Source organism: Phyllobates terribilis, unplaced genomic scaffold (genome assembly GCF_046119375.1).
Source record: "Phyllobates terribilis strain yellow unplaced genomic scaffold, ASM4611937v1 Scaffold_1__5_contigs__length_1240528914, whole genome shotgun sequence".
Classification (NCBI taxonomy): Eukaryota; Metazoa; Chordata; class Amphibia; order Anura; family Dendrobatidae; genus Phyllobates; species Phyllobates terribilis.
The window spans coordinates 1,132,396,174-1,132,413,909 of NW_027362761.1; the positions used below are offsets into that span (position 1 = coordinate 1,132,396,174).

At 43.7% G+C, this 17,736-nt stretch overlaps 1 protein-coding gene across 3 annotated transcripts in view; it reads right to left on the reverse strand.

Annotated features, from left to right (window-relative positions):
- Positions 1-17,736, reverse strand: part of C1QTNF7 (C1q and TNF related 7) — a 292,579-nt gene that overhangs the window by 227,070 nt on the left and 47,773 nt on the right. The gene's annotated exons all lie outside the window — the stretch shown is intronic.

Below are 17,736 nucleotides of genomic sequence, written 5' to 3' on the forward strand. Positions count from 1 at the left end.
AATCCTGCTGTACTCCGGGGCAACCAAGCCGGCTGCACTCCGGTGCAATCCTGCTGTACTCCGGTGCAGCCAAGCCTGCTGCACTCCGGTGCAATCCTGCTGTACTCCGGTGCAGCCAAGCCTGCTGCACTCCGGTGCAATCCTGCTGTACTCCGGTGCAACCAAGCCTGCTGCACTCCGGTGCAATCATGCTGCACTCCAGTGCAACCAAGCCTGCTGCACTCCGGATGTTATCTTTGTGACAGTGTGGCAAATCAGAGATGTTCGTGGGCGGAACCGATTTTTTTGGCGCAAACAAGCCATTAACCCGAACACGAACCTGAATTTGAAATGCCGAACAAATTCGCTCAACACTAGTTGCAATACCACTACTCCAACCCAGATCAGTTCATAACAGATACATATGTTGCACGATTAGAAAATTAAAACAACGTATTGCCGTACATCCCACCAATATATATAAGAAGAATGGATCCTACTCCAGTGAAGTCAAGCATTTTGTCACCGTACATAAAGGTGACACCAGGCATTTCAGTTTTTATGGCCTGGAGAAGGTTGCTTGTCCCATTAGAGGGGACAGCTGGTAGAAACGTCTCATGCTGCGTGAAGCTTTTTGGATATTAACTCTTGACATGAAATACCCACAGGGCATGAATTTCAAAAATGATTTCTTTTACTTTTATTTGAGTTTGAATTGATTATTCTTAAGTTGCTTAATGTCTATATACAGGTACAGAGTTTCTTACTTTTAGTTGAATATACGTCATCTCTTATGTTACATGTGATTGGTTTCACTCAGTTTAAAATGAGACTCCCGAGATTTGACTGATACCCTATAATTAAGGGCATGTAACACGCCAGAAACGCGTCAGTTTTTTTACTTCCCTTGTTCACCTTCACTTTTTAATGGATTACCAATAAAGGATGACTGACTTTTTACATTATCAGATGGAAGTGTCGACCTCTTTTCCTCTTGCAGTATATAGTGTATCTATACAAGTAGCAATAATATAAAGTTCTAATACAAATGCAGCAGTAATAACACAATAACACCATAAGCTGTACGCTACATGGAGCATTTTTGTATGATCTCATTTCTCGACCTCTCTAGTTGTACATGATTGGTTGCAGACAGCATGGTCCAGCACCAGCACATCTGACTGGGATGAATAATTGTGTATATTTTATTTTATTATCCAGACATCCCCGCTTCTTCTTATGTGGAAAATCTGTTTACTTACATTGGACTCGAGATGTAGTCACAGCTGCAGTGAATGGATTATTTTCTGGGCAGATGTTTAGAATTAGGAAAGTCTGTCTCTGTGTCACTTGAGACATCCCTAGACGTGTTTAGGGCTCATGAGTGATTTCCTCCGTTGTCCCATGAATAAATCTTAATTTATTCTGTCACATCACACAAAAAAATAATAAGTTTTGCAATTAAAATGATGTTTCCAAAAATCAGCTTTTTGGGTGCTCCTTGCTGTTTTCATTTTTTCCAAGAGGATACACCTAGTTTGTTAAGTGCTGGTGGTGATACATGATTAAAAGCTCAAGGCTCAAAGCTAAGTACTTCATACTAAGGTCATTAATAGTGTTGAGCGAGCATACTCGACACTACTCGGTACTCGCCCGAGCATCTCACTACTCGGGATGTTCGGCGAGCACCGAGCATTTCCGGGTTACTCGGGCGGGAGCTCGGGTCTCCGCCCTGCATGTTTGGCGCTCTTTACAGAGCCAATGAACATGCAGGGATTGCCAGCCAGTCACTGTAATGCCGCAGCCATGTTGTTTGTGGGCATTACAGTGATTGGCTGGCCGCACAGTGTCACCTCGAGTATTTAAAACCGGGCGCCGCCATCTTGGACACAGTCGCTCCGGATCATTCAGTGTAGGGTCAGTGCTGCTGACCTAGGGAGAGATTTATACTGCAAAATAGGTAGTGTAGCGTCTCTAAAGCCTGCCAAATCAAACAAACAGTCCTTCTCAGGACTAATATCCATCCCAGATACCAGGCAGGCAGGCTGTATAGGAGACGCAGTGGTTATACCAGCAAATGCTGCATTACAGTCCTGTGTGCTCCTGCTGGTCAAATTGCTAGACTTATCACCCGGTCTCAGGGGAAAGGAAAAAAAATTTTTTTTTTCATCTAAATCCTGTATTTATTTTTTTTCCTCAGACTGTCCAAATACGCGTCTTATTAACCTTTTGGTATCCCCCTCCCCCCCAAAAAAAATAAAATTGAGTGTGTCTGTGACTGTTCAGACACCAATATATCTGTTTAAAAGAGTCTGGTGTAGGCCAGAAAAGTATAATTGTGGTTTTGCAGTTCCACAGGTCAAATCTCAGTATTATCCTTTTTTTGGCATTTTTTGAATGTAAAAAAAACCTGTAATTGTGTCTCCCTGACTGGTCAAACACAAATATATCTGTTTAAAAGAGTCTGGTGTAGGCCAGAAAAATATAATTATTAGGGGAACAGATAGGGCAATCTGTCACAAAGACAGGGATCGTCGAACAGTGTGCTGCCTACCTGGCGCTCGAGTCCGGCACATCACTGATCGGGTTGACAGATTACTGGGAGGGGCTGGTGAGGACCCAGTGGTCATGGTGCACATTGGCACAAATGACAAAGTTAGAGGTAGGTGGAAGGTCCTTAAAGATGATTTCAGGGAATTAGGCTGCAAGCTGAAAGCAAGGACCTCCAAGGTGGTATTCTCTGAAATACTACCGGTACCACGTGCCACGCCAGAGAGGCAACGGGAGATTAGGGAGATAAATAAGTGGCTCAAGAACTGGTGTAGGAAGGAGGGATTTGGGTTCCTGGAGAACAGGGCCGACTTCTTAGTTGGCTACAGACTCTACGCTAGGGACCGGCTGCACCTTAATGGGGAGGGTGCAGCTGTGCTGGGGGAGAAAATGGCTAGAAGGTTGGAGGAGTGTTTAAACTAGGGATTGGGGGGGAGGGTATTCATTTTATAGGTGGGGAAGATAGTGCAGATAGTGACCTGGGCACAAATAAAGAAATTGGGGGTGGGGTTAGAACAGTCAATAAAGTAAGAAGGAATAGAGGTACAGAGAGATACATAAAATGCGTGTACACTAATGCCAGAAGCCTCACCAACAAAATGGAGGAATTAGAATTAATTTTGTTGGAAAATAATTATGACATGGTAGGGATATCTGAGACGTGGCTGGACGAGAGCCATGACTGGGCAGTTAATTTACAGGGCTATAGTCTGTTCAGAAATGACCGTACAAACAAGCGAGGGGGGGGTGTGTTTATATGTAAAATCATCCTTAAAACATGTCTTGCGGGAGGATATATGTGAATCTAATGAAAATGTAGAGTCCCTGTGGGTGGAGATAAGGGGAGGGGGAAAAAATAATAAATTACGGATAGGGATTTGTTATAAGTCTCCAAAAATAATGGAAGTAGCGGAGAATATCCTCGTAAAGCAAATAGATGAAGCAGCGACTCAAGGAGAAGTCATTATTATGGGAGACTTCAACTACCCTGAAATACATTGGGGGACAGAAACATGTAGTTCAAGCAAAGGAAATAGGTTTTTGACTACTATGAGAGACAATTACCTTTCACAACTGGTTCAGGACCCAACAAGAAGGGGGGCACTGCTAGACCTAATATTAACCAATAGGCCAGACCGCATATCAAATATATGAGTTGGGGGTCACTTGGGTAATAGTGATCACAAAATAATACGTTTTCATGTAACCTTTAATAAGATGTGTAGTACAGGGATTACAAGGACACTAAACTTCAGGAAGGCAAATTTCCAACGGTTAAGAGATGATCTTACTGCAATAAACTGGGACGATATCCTGAGACATAAAGCTACACAAAGCAAATGGGAGACATTGATTAACATCCTGAATAGGACCTGTGCACAATATATACCCCTTGGGAATAAACATGCTAGAAATAGGAGGAAACCACTATGGCTAAATAGAGCTGTAAGGGGCGCAATAAGTGACAAAAAGAAAGCATTTAGAGAACTAAAGCAAGTAGGTAGTGATGAGGCATTAAATAAATACAGTAAATTAAATAAATTATGTAAAAAACAAATCAAGACAGCAAAGATTGAGGCAGAGAGAATCATTGCCAGAGAAAGTAAAAATAAGCCCAAAATATTTTTTAACTACATAAATAGTAAAAAACTAAAAAATGATAGTGTTGGCCCTCTTAAAAATAGTCTGGGTGAAATGGTGGATGAGGATGAGGAAAAAGCCAATATGCTAAATGATTTTTTTTCAACCGTATTTACACAAGAAAATCGCATGACAGAAAACATGATTAGTGATAACAAAAATTCTCCAGTAAATGTCACTTGCTTAACCCAGCAGGAAGTACGGCGGCGTCTAAAAATCACTAAAGTTGACAAATCCCCAGGCCCGGATGGGATACACCCGCGAGTACTGCAGGAATTAAGTAATGTCATAGATAGATCATTATTTTTAATCTTTAAAGATTCCATAATAACAGGGTCTGTACCACAGGACTGGCATATAGCAAATGTGGTGCCAATATTCAAAAAGGGGACAAAAACTGAACTTGGAAATTATAGGCGGGTAAGCTTAACCTCTACTGTGGGTAAAATCCTGGAGGGTTTCCTAAGAGATGCTATGATAGAGTATCTGAAGAAGAATAACCTCATGACCCAATATCAACATGGGTTTACGAGGGACCGTTCCTGTCAAACTAATCTGATCAGTTTTTATGAGGAGGCAAGTTCTGGACTGGACCAAGGAAAGGCAGTGGATGTTGTGTATATGGACTTTTCAAAAGCTTTTGATACGGTTCCACACAAAAGGTTGATACATAAAATGAGAATATTGGGGATAGGGGAAAATATATGTATGTGGGTTAAGTATTGGCTCAGTGATAGGAAACAAAGGGTGGTTATTAATGGAAAACACTCAGACTGGGTCTCAGTTAACAGTGGGGTACCACAGGGGTCAGTATTGGGCCCCCTTCTTTTTAACATATTTATTAATGACCTTGTAGGGGGCATACAGAGTAATATTTCAATATTTGCAGATGACACTAAACTCTGCAGAGTAATCAATACAGAGGAGGACAATTTTATATTACAGGAGGATCTATGTAAACTAGAAGCTTGGGCTGATAAATGGCAAATGAGCTTTAATGGGGATAAATGTAAGGTAATGCACTTGGGCAGAAGAAATAAAATGTATAATTCTATGCTTAATTGTAAAACACTGGGCAAAACTGTAACTGAAAAAGTCCTGGGTGTATTGGTGAACGACAAGCTCACGTTTAGTGGCCAGTGTCAGGCTGCTGCTGCAAAGGCAAATAAAATAATGGGATGCATTAAAAGAGGCATAGATGCTCATGAGGAGAACATAATTTTACCTCTATACAAGTCATTAGTGCGACCACACTTAGAATACTGTGTACAGTTCTGGTCTCCGGTGTATAAGAAAGACATAGCTGAACTAGAGCGGGTGCAGAGAAGAGCGACCAAGGTTATTAGAGGACTGGGGGGTCTGCAAAACCAAGACAGGTTATTACACTTGGGGTTATTTACTGTGGAAAAAAGAAAGCTTAGGGGTGATCTTATTACTATGTACAAGTATATGAGGTGACAGTACAAAGACCTTTCTACTGATCTTTTTACTCTGAGGCCTGAGACGGGGACAAGGGGGCATCTTCTACGTCTGGAGGAAAGAAGGTTTAATCATAATCACAGACGCAGATTCTTTACTGTAAGAGCAGTGAGACTATGGAACTCTCTGCCGCAGGATGTTGTAATGAGTGATTCACTGTTAAAATTTAAGAAGGGCATGGATGCCTTTCTTGAAAAGTATAATATTACAGGTTATAAATACTAGATTCCTTGATAGGGCGTTGATCCAGGGAACTAGTCTGATTGTCGTATGGAGTCGGGAAGGAATTTTTTTCCCCAATGTGGAGCTTAGTGTTTGCCGCATGGTTTTTTTTGCCTTCCTCTGGATCAACAAGTTAGGCTATGGGTTGAATTAGACTTAGTCTTCCTTCAACCTTAAAAAACTATAAAACTATGTGGTTTTGCAGTTCCACAGCTCAAATCTCTGTATTATCCTTTTTTGGCATTTTTTGCCGTAAAAAAAACAGTAATAGTGTCTCCATGATGGTTCAGACACAAATATATCTGTTTGAAAGATTCTGGTGTAGGTCAGAAAAGTATAACTGTGGTTTTGCAGTTCCACAGGTCAAATCTCTGTATTATCCGTTTTTTGGCATTTTTTGCCGTAAAAAAAAACAGTAATAGTGTTTCCCCGATTGTTCAGACACAAATATATCTGTTTGAAAGATTCTGGAGTAGGCCAGAAAAGTATAACTGTGTTTTTGCAGTTCCACAGGTCAAATCTCTGTATTACCCTTTTTTTGCCATTTTTAGCCATAAAAAAACAGTAATAGTGTCTCCCTGACTGGTCATACACAAATATATCTGTTTAACCCCTTAAGCCCCGAGGGTGGTTTGCACGTTAATGACCAGGCCAATTTTTACAATTCTGACCACTGTCACTTTATGAGGTAATTACTCTGGAACGCTTAAATGGATCCCCCTGATTCTGAGAATGTTTTTTCGTGACATATTGTACTTCATGATTGTGGTAAAATTTCTTCGATATCACTTGCGTTTATTTGTGAAAAAAACGGAAATTTGGCGAAAATTTTGAAAATTTTGCAATTTTCAAAATTTTAATTTTTATGCCCTTAAAACAGAGAGATATATCACACAAAAGAGTTAATAAATAACATTTCCCACATGTCTACTTTACATCAGCACAATTTTGGAACCAAAATTTTTTTTTGTTAGGGAGCTATAAGGGTTAAAAGTTGACAAGTGATTTCTCATTTTTCCAACAAAATTTACAAAACCATTTTTTTAGGGACCACATCACATTTGAAGTCACTTTGAGAGGTCTTTATGACAGAAAATACCCAAAAGTGACACCATTCTAAAAACTGCACCCCTCAAGGTGCTCAAAACCCCATTCAAGAACTTTATTAACCCTTCAGGTGCTTCACAGGAATTTTTTGAATGTGGAAGAAAAAAATGAAAATGTAACTTTTTTCACAAAAATGTTACTTTAGACCCAATTTTTTTTATTTTCACAGGGGTAACTAGAAAAAAAGGACCCCAAAATTTGTTGTGCAATTTCCCCTGGGCACGCAGATACCCAACATTTGGGGAAAAAACACTGTTTGGGCGCACGGCAGGGCTCGGAAGGGAAGGAGCGCCATTTGACTTTTTGATTGTAAAATTTGCTTGAATAATTACGGACGCATGTTGTGTTCGGAGAGCCCCTGTGTGCCCAAACATTGGAGCTCCCCCACAAGTGACCCCATTTTGGAAACTAGACCCCCCAAGGCACCTATCTAGATGCATAGTGAGCACTTGGAACCCCCAGGTGCTTCACAAATTGATTCGTAAAAATGAAAAAGTGTTTTTTTTTTCATTTTTTCATTTTTAAGAATCAAGTTGTGAAGCACCTGGGGTTCCAAGTGCTCACTATGCAACTAGATAGGTGTCTTGGGGGGTCTAGTTTCCAAAATGGGGTCACTTGTGGGGGAGCTCCAAAGTTTGGGCACACAGGGACTCTTCAAATGCAACATGGTGTCCGCTAACAAATTGTCGGCTCAAATTGTTAGCGGACACCATGTTGCGTTTGGAAAGCCCCTGTGTGCCCAAACATTGGAGCTCCCCCACAAGTGACCCCATTTTGGAAACTAGACCCCCAAGGCACCTATCTAGATGCATAGGGAGCACTTGGAACCCCCAGGTGCTTCACAAATTGATTCGTAAAAATAAAAAAGTGAAAAAAAAAACACTTTTTCATTTTTATGAATCTATTTGTGAAGCACCTGGGGTTCCAAGTGCTCACTATGCATCTAGATAGGTGCCTTGGGGGGTCTAGTTTCCAAAATGGGGTCACTTGTGGGGGAGCTCTAATATTTGGGCACACAGGGACTCTTCAAATGCAACATGGTGTCCGCTAACAAATTGTCGGCTCAAATTGTTAGCGGACACCATGTTGCGTTTGGAGAGCCCCTGTGTGCCCAAACATTGGAGCTCCCCCACAAGTGACCCCATTTTGGAAACTAGACCCCCAAGGCACCTATCTAGATGCATAGTGAGCACTTGGAACCCCCTAGGTGCTTCACAAATTGATTCGTAAAAATGAAAAAGTGTTTTTTTTTTCATTTTTTCATTTTTACGAATCAATTTGTGAAGCACCTGGGGTTCCAAGTGCTCACTATGCATCTAGATAGGTGCCTTGGGGGGTCTAGTTTCTAAAATGGGGTCACTTGTGGGGGAGCTCCAATGTTTGGGCACACAGGGGCTCTCCAAACGCAACATGGCGTCCGCTGACAATTTGAGCCGACAATTTGTTAGCGGACACCATGTTGCATTTGAAGAGTCCCTGTGTGCCCAAACATTGGAGCTCCCCCACAAGTGACCCCATTTTGGAAACTAGACCCCCCAAGGCACCTATCTAGATGCATAGTGAGCACTTGGAACCCCCAGGTGCTTTGCAAATTGATTCATAAAAATGAAAAAGTGAAAAAAAAAACACTTTTTCATTTTTATGAATCAATTTGTGAAGCACCTGGGGGTTCCAAGTGCTCACTATGGATCTAGATAGGTGCCTTGGGGGGTCTAGTTTCTAAAATTGGGTCACTTGTGGGGGAGCTCCAATGTTTGGGCACGCAGGGGCTCTCCAAACGCAACATGGCGTCCGCTAACAATTTGAGACGATTTTCCATTCAATTTGTTAGCGGACACCATGTCGCGTTTGGAGAGCCCGTGATGTGCCTAAACAGTGGAGCTCCCCCACAAGTGACCCCATTTTGGAAACTATACCCCCCAAGGATTTTATTAAGGTGTATAGTGAACATTTTGAACCCAGAGGTATGACACAGAATTTGTTTACATTAGGTCATCATATTGAATAAGTTGTCATTAGTTTTGAGCGCAAGTGCTCGCTACTTGAGTTTGCATCGGGTACTCAGGTATGCACCATGTACAGCGTGTGCTCGAGTGACATGCTCGAGTCCCTGCTCCGCATGTTTCACGGTTATTAGACACCCAAAAAAAAACATGCGGGGATCGCTCGTGCATGGCAGCCAATCCCCGTAAAGTTTTTTTGGCCGCGAAGCATATGGGGCAGAGACTCGAGCATGTCACTCAAATACCCACGATACTCAATGCATACCAGAGCACCCGATGCAAACTCAAGTAGCGAGCACTTGCGCTCAACACTAGTCGCCATATCGTCATCTTTTTTTCTTACTTTTGAAAAAAATCCCAACCCCATCACAACCCCAGCCCTAACCCTAGCACAACCCTAACCGTAGCACAACCCTAATCCTAGCACAACCCTAACCCTAGCACAACCCTAGCCCCAAACCCAGCCCTAACCCTAGCCCAATCCTAACCCAAGAGTTTATTTTTGACGCCGTTCCTTGTGCGGTATAAGTGATTAGACGACTTTATTCTTCGGGTCGGTGTGATTACAGCAATACCAGAATCATATGGGGTTTTTATGACTGACAGCTGTCACACACTAAAAGACGCATTTTTTGTAAAATCTAGTTGTTGCATCGCCATATTTTGAAAGCTACAATTTTTCCAGATTTTGGCAGACAGTCATGTGACGGCTCGTTTTTTGCGGGATGACTTGACGTTGTTATTGGTGCCATTTTCAGGCACGTGACATTTTTTGATCGCTTTCTATTCCGATTTTTGGGAGGCAGAATAAACAAAAACCAACAATTCAGGAATTGTTTTTTTTGCTTTTTTTTATTCTGTTCCGCGTGTGGTAAAATTGATAAGGTAGCTTTATTCTTCGGGTCAGTACGTTTACAGCGGTACCACATTTATATTGTTTTTCTATGTTTTGCACTTTTACATAATAAAAGCAATTTTATAGAAAAAAATATTTTTTAGCATCGCTTTATTCTGAGAGCTATATCTTTTTTATTTTTCAGATGATGGAGCTGTATGGCGGCTTGTTTTTTGCGGGACGAGATGACGTTTTCAGCAGTACCATTTTTATTTAGATTTGTCTTTTTGATCGCGTGTTATTCCATTTTTTGTTTGACGGTATGGTGATAAAGCATTGTTTTTTGCTTCGTTTTTTTTTTTCACCGTGTTCACTGAAGGGGTTAACTAGTGGGACAGTTTTATAGGTCAGGTTGTTCCGGACGCGGCGATACCAAATATGTGTACTTTTATTGTTTTTTTTTTTTTTTTTTTTTATAATAATATTTATTGATGGGTACATTATATTTTTATTTTTGGTGGATTATTTTTTTCATTTTTTTAAATATTTTTGCAATTTTTTATTTTATTTTTTTTTTCACTTTCTGGAAGCTTATATAGTTTATTACTTTGTCCCACTCTGGGACTTTCAGTTTTTTTTCTCTGATCGCCGGCATGGCACAGGAATGCAGCACCATCCCTGTGCCATGCAGGCTGTCAGCGCCGGACAGGGAGAAGATTGTTTGGAGATGCACTGTGCATGTGCAAACAATCTTCCTGCTGTCTGGTGACCCGGATGTTGTCATGACGACATCAGGTCGTCATGGCAACACCCGGGAAGCCTTTGCAGACAGCGCTGGAAGCCGGAAGAGGAGGTGAGTATCTGCGATCACCTCCCCTTGCCCCCGCAATGCTGCGATCGACTTCGATCGACTTTGATCGCAGCATCGCGGGGGTTAATGTGCTGGGAGCGGTGCAGGACCGCTCCCTGCACATAGTATCGGGTGTCAGCTGTGACAATCAGCTGACACCCGGCGGCGATCGCGCCCGCACAGCCTGTGTGCGCGCGCGATCGCCATGACGTACTAATACGGGTCTGGCTCTTAAGTCCCAGGGCACAGACGCGTATTAGTACGTCAAATGTTATTAAGGGGTTAAAAGAGTCTGGTGTAGGCCAGAAAAACATAACTGTGGTTTTGCAGTTCCACGGGTGAAATCTCTGTATTATCCTTTTTTGCCATTTTTTGCCGTAAAAAACAACAGTAATAGTGTCTCCCTGATTGTTCAGACACAAATACAGTATATCTGTTTGAAAGATTCTGGTGTAGGCCAGAAAAGTATAACTGTGGTTTTGCAGTTCCACGGGTCAAATCTCTGTATTATCCTTTTTTTGGCATTCTTTGCAGTAAAAAAAAACAGTAATAGTGTCTCCCTGATGGTGCAGACACAAATATATCTGTTTGAAAGATTCTGGTGTAGGCCAGAAAAGTATAACTGTGGTTTTGCAGTTCCACAGGTCAAATCTCTGTATTATCCTTTTTTGGCATTTTTTGCCATAAAAAAACAGTAATAGTGTCTTCCTGATGATTCAGACACAAATATATCTGTTTGAAAGATTCAGGTGTAGGCTAGAAAAATATAACTGTGGTTTTGCAGTTCCACTGGTCAAATCTCTGTATTATCCAGCTTTTGGTATTTTTTCTGTAAAGAAAAACAGTAATAGTGACTCCCTGATTGTTCAGACACAAATATATCTGTTTGAAAGATTCTGGTGTAGGCCAGAAAAATATAACTGTGGTTTTCCTCTTCCATGGTTCTAATCTCGTTTTTATTACCCTTTTTCCATTGATAGTGCAAGTGTAAGCTATTTCACTTCATTTACAATGGTCAAGGCACGTGGCAAGGGACGTGGAACTGGACGTTCTGGTGATGGTGCGTGTAGAGGATGGGGCCGTGGCCAAGGTGAAAATGTGCCACAACCAACAGCCACATCTTCTCGCTCCCAGTTCTTGACAGAATTACTAGGGAAGCACACAACAACAAGACCACTATTGCGAACTGATCAGTGTAAACAGGTTATTAATTGGATAGCAGATAATACTTCCAGTTACCTGGGCACCATCACCTCCAGTCTGTCTTCCACACGGTCAAGTTTTAGTAGCCATGAGTCTCGACCGCATACTCCTCCTCACCCTGATGCTCCTTCCTCCCACCATGCCGAGTGTCGTCAGACAGCAACTGATCCCACACTTGGACACTCTGAAGAGCTGTTCACTGGTCCATTTCCATATTTGTGCCGCTCGCCTGCTCCGCTTGAAGTGGTGGAAGAGGAGATCCCATGTAGCGATGCCCAAATATTTGAACAGCCACGGCCAGAGGAAGTCGACGCTGGCAATTTGTCACAAGAGGTGGACGATGACGAGACACAATTGCCACGAAGTGAGGAGGAGGATCGTGGTGCGCAAGTGGAAGAGGAGGAGGTGGTGGATGATCTAGTAACTGACCCAACGTGGCAGGAGGACACGCAGAGTGAAGCCAGCAGCACACAGGGGGAGGGAGGCGGAGTACCCCAATAGGCAGGAAGAAGCAGTGTTGTGGCCGCAGACAGAAGGCGGGCAACCGTTTCCCGTAACACCAACACGAGGGACGTTGCCAGTACAACCGGTAGGTCTTCCAGAGTCTGGAATTTTTTTAAAGACTCTGCTGATAACCCCAAAAAGGCCATTTGTACCACCTGCCATGGCAGCATCAGCAGGGGTGACAAAACTACCAGCCTGACCACTACCAGCATGATCAGGCATATGGCAGCAAAGCACCTGACTTTGTGGGGTGAACCCCAGGGTCCACGACATTGTGTCAGTGGGTGTCACCACTACTTCTTCCGCTGTTGTGCGTGTAATAGAACCCTCTGTTGTGTGTGCAAGGCAATCCCCTGTCCATACTGCATGCAAAGATGCCCCCACCTCTCACTCTTCACTTGTTATGGCAGTTTCTCAAGAAACAGCATCAATGTCCACGTCCAAGTCCCACCGCAGCGTTCAATTGTCCATATCCCAGAGCTTTGAACGAAAGCGCAAATTCGCAGCCAACGCCCCACAGGCCACAGTCCTAAATTCGCAGATTTCACGACTGCTTGCGTTGGAAATGCTGCCTTTTAGGCTGGTGGAGACGGAATCCTTCCGCAACCTTATGGCGGTGGCCGTCCCTCGGTACTCAGTCCCCAGCCGACACTATTTTGCTGGTGTGCCATCCCCACACTACACAAGCACGTGTCCCAAAACATCTGCCGTGCCCTAAACAACGCAGTTACTGGGAGAGTCCACCTGACAACGGACACGTGGACAAGTGCTTGTGGCCAGGGACGGTACATCTCCCTGACGGCACACTGGGTAAACATAGTGGAAGCCGGGACCCAGTCGGACCTTGGGACGGAACACATCCTCCCCACATCGAGGATTGCGGGCCCTATGTCAGTCAAAGTTGCCCCCACAGTGTACAGCTCCTGCGCATCATCCTCCTCCTCCTCATGTTCAGCCTCCATCTCAGATATCACCACATCAGTTACAAGCTGGAAGCACTGCAGTACTGCCTCAGCCAAGCGGCAACAGGCTGTGCTGAAACTCATAAGCTTAGGTGATAAACCTCACACTGCTTGTGAGTTGTGGACAGCTGTGAAAGAGCAGGCAGATCTGTGGCTGAGACCGCTGAACCTACCTACATCCAGGCATGGTCGTGTGTGACAATGGCCATAACCTGGTGGCGGCTCTGAGGCGAGGCGAGATCACACACGTACCATGCCTGACTCATGTGCTTAACCTCGTGGTTCAGCGGTTTCTTAAATCGTACCCTGAGTTGCCAGATCTGCTCTTCAAAGTACGCTGCCTGTCAGCTCATTTTCGGAAGTTGGCTAGAGCTTCCGCCGCCCTTGCTGTGTTGCAGCAGCGTTTGCAGCTTCCGGCACACCGACTGGTGTGTGATGTCCCCACACGTTGGAAATCTACCCTCCACATGTTGCAAAGGATTTGTGAGCAGAAAAGAGCAGTTGTGGAGTACCAGCTGCAACAAGGCCGTCGATATTCAGGTCAGACTCCACACATAAGACCTCAGGAGTAGACCTGGATGTCTGACATATGTACCATCCTGACAAAATTTGAGGAGTCCACCAAGATGGTGAGTGGCGATGACGCCATTATTAGCGTCAGCATCCCACTTGTCTGTCTTTTGCAACGCTCTCTGCAGAGAATTAAAGAGGAGGCATTGCAGCCAGAGTATGATGAGATGGATCAAGAAGCAGTAGCGGGCGATTACACACAGCCCAGCCTCATCTCATCCCAACATGCATTGGGGGACAATGAGGGAGAGGAGGAGGAGGAGGAAGAACAGGAGCTGGTATCATGCGCTGTAGACGGTAGTACCTGTACAACTGTCATACAGTCGGTTCAGCATGGGTGGCCTGAGGACAGGGGGGAGGAGGAGGAGGAGAGCATGGTCAGTCGTCATCTTGGTGAGGACACGGAAGTCTTGCCCGTTACCAGTCTGGCACGCATGGCTGACTTTATGTTACGCTGCTTTAACCGTGACCCTTACGTTGTCAAAATGTTGGGTGACAGTCATTACTGGTTGGTGACACTTTTAGACCCCTGCTACAAGGAGAACTTTCACTCTCTTATTCCTGAGGTGGAGAGGTCTACAAAAATGTGGCAGTACCTGAAGGCCCTTGCTGCAGAACTGTTAAAAAAATTCCCATCTGAACACGCTAGCGGCAGATGTCTGCCTCCACATGCCTAAAAGGCCCAATTTCAAGTGCAAGCAAGCTAGCAGTATGGTATTGCAGCCTGGGGGTGGGTGGGAGGCAGGTTGCACACTTACGCTTGCATTCCAAGAAAACAAAGCAGATGCTAACTTCTATCATCATCGTCATGCTCCTCACCTTGGCACTCTCGACTGCCCTGATGGAGAAGCCAGGGCCCACCGGAGGAGTCTGGTACTCTGGTGGGCTCGTCCAATGCTGCCCTAAAGCAGGCCTGGCTAAGAAAAGTGTGTGGGGGGATGTTCCAAGGAGAAATAGGGGCGGCTGGGGACCGTTTATGGACACCCGGCCACCGCCAGGCGGCTGGGGACAGTGTGTGGACACCCGGTCGCCGGGCGGCTGGGGACTGAGCATGGATACCTCGCTGCCGAAGCAGCCATGAGGTAGTGGCCAGCTTCGGCCTCCTCCAAACTAAAAGGCCCCATTTCAAGTGCAAGCAAGCTAGCAGTATGGTATTGCAGCCTGGGGGTGGGTGGGTGGCAGGTTGCACACTTACGCTTGCTTTGCAAGGAATGTTACATAGTTACATAGTTTATAAGGCCGAAAAAAGACAAGCGTCCATCCAGTTCAGCCTATTTCTTGTGCACTGCAGCTATTCCGCAGCGTTGATCCAGGGGAAGGCAAAAAAAAAAAAAAACATGCGGTATAGGCCAATTTACATCATTGAGGAAAAATTCACTTCCCGACACCAATCTGGCAGTCAGATTAAATCCCTGGATTAATTAACTATCACTAAGCATAAGATGTAATTTTATTGTTCTCAAGAAAGGCGTCCAGGCCTCTCTTGAACTCATTAAGTGAGTTGGACATCACCACTTCCTCTCCCAGAGAGTTCCAGAGTCTCACGGCTCTAACCGTAAAGAATCCCCTTCTATGCTGGTGCAGGAACCTCCTTTCCTCCTGACGCATAGTGTGCCCCCTCGTCTTTGTCACCATCCTTGGTATAAACAGGTCATGGGAGAGATCTCTGTACTGCCCCCTGAATGGGGGAGGTACAATTGAACTCTGCCCTGGGACAAGGACTTGCACGGGGATAGTTGCAAGTCTGCATCTTCTGATGCGGAAAGGATCACTTCTGATGGGCACACTTTTAGGCAGTGACCTAGGTGTCAGAGGTGCTTCCAGGGGTCTTCTTCATGCTGTTCCCATGTCTTTTCAGCACTGTTTGCATGTGTCACACAGCACATGGCCAGATAAGATTGTAAAATGTTAAAATTACATTTCCCAGGGAATGCATTTGTCACGGTTGAAAGCAGTACAAAAGTGCAAAAACGCATAAAAAATGCTACTTGTGAACATAGCCCAAGGTGTGGAGGAGTATTTTTGTTTTTGGTTATTTATTTTACCTTATACACAAGTCTTTACCCTGGAAAGGAAGTTCCTTAACATATTTCACAGGAAAACCGTTTCAGTTTTGTTTTTGAATGTTTTATTGTGAGCCCGTTAAACTTGCTTAATACCTCTGACCACGTTGTTGACAACAGTGACCTGGGGGTCAGAAATGCTTCCTGGGGCGATCCCCATGCTGTCCCCATGTCATTTGAGCACTGTCACTATCGTTTTGGGCACTTTTTAGGCTTTCTACAGACTGCCGGGGGTGCCGCCGCAAAAATGCTCGGGTCTCCCGTAGACTAACATTGGGCTCGTTGCTCGGGTCGAGCACCCGAGTATCACGGCGAGCTCGGCCCGAGCTTCGAGCACCCGAGCATTTTAGTGCTTGCTCAACACTAGTAATAATACATACCTGGTCATTAAGGCCCAGGGCACAGGGATGTATTATTGCGCCTCACATCAGAAAAGGGTTAAAGACTGAGTCCTCACTGGTCTTCCTCTTCTTGTAATCATCATATCGCTCTTCCTGTGTTAGCAGCTCCAGTACTCCTTGTTTATTTCCCACGCTCTGTGCATTTGTATAGACACATTTTAGTTTGTAGTCGGTTTCTCTAGCACTCTATTTTCATTCAGAATTTATTGTTTTTGTTCTATATTTCCACTTATAATAACAGGGTTCTCAAAAGAATTCATTAGATGCACATTTTTTCTCGCCCATATATTTCCCATCCCATATTGCTCTAGTTTAATTTGTATAAACTATACAAACTTGTGTCATTTTGAGACTTCAATAGTTATTAAATGTGTCATTTTATGTTAAACTGGGAGAAAACACTTGTTATATTAGTTATGTTGTGTTATATAAATTGTTCTTGTTTCACTGGTTTATTGGAAACACCAGAACGTTTACAGATTTTGCCAATAAGCCAAATTTGCATTGGGGGTTGAATTATTTTGCTTGAAATTGTATTATCAACATTATTCACTTGTAGTATATTATATCAACAAAAAAAAATTACATAAGCTGTCCACTTTATTTTAGGACTATTCCCTGATAATAAAATAGGCGCACAAAGTCCCCCTGATAGGACCCCACAGTGATCAGCTGTAATCTAATCTAATTTGACTGCAGCACCTCCACTGGGGAAATTAAGCATTACATAGTTCTCATTAGCATTTTATATTGCGGCTATTAGGCTATGTGCCCACGTTGCATTTATGAAGCAGAAAATTTCTGCTGCATAAATGCAAGTCCTCTCCCGGAAAAACGCATGCGGAATTCCGCACGCGTTTATCGCGCATTTTTCGCGCGTTTATCACGCGTTTTCCACATGCGGAATTGCCTTGCGTTTTTTATGCATTGGACAAAGGCAATTCCGCTTGCGGAAACGCAAAATTAAATGACATGCTGCGGATTTTTGAACACGGCATAAACGCTGCGGAAAAATCCGCAGCATGTGCATAGATGTTGCGGAATCCCATTGAGGACCATGGGGTGCGGATATACATGCGTTTTTCAAGCGTTTACGCTGCGGAAATTCCGCAGCATATACGCTTGAAAAATGCTACGTGGGCACACAGCCTAAGAAACAGAAAAAGAGTAGAAGATTTTATCTGAAGTCTTCTCCGACTAATAAATTCAAGTTTTACATGGTAAAGACCCCTTTAGTGACTGCAGTTTTATAACTAGACAACGTATAAATGGTATAAACTGCTAAATGTGATTAAAAGCCTAGCAAACTAATAAATTTGGACAAAAAAAACATACCAATTATGTAATCAAAGCTTAGATTCTTCATC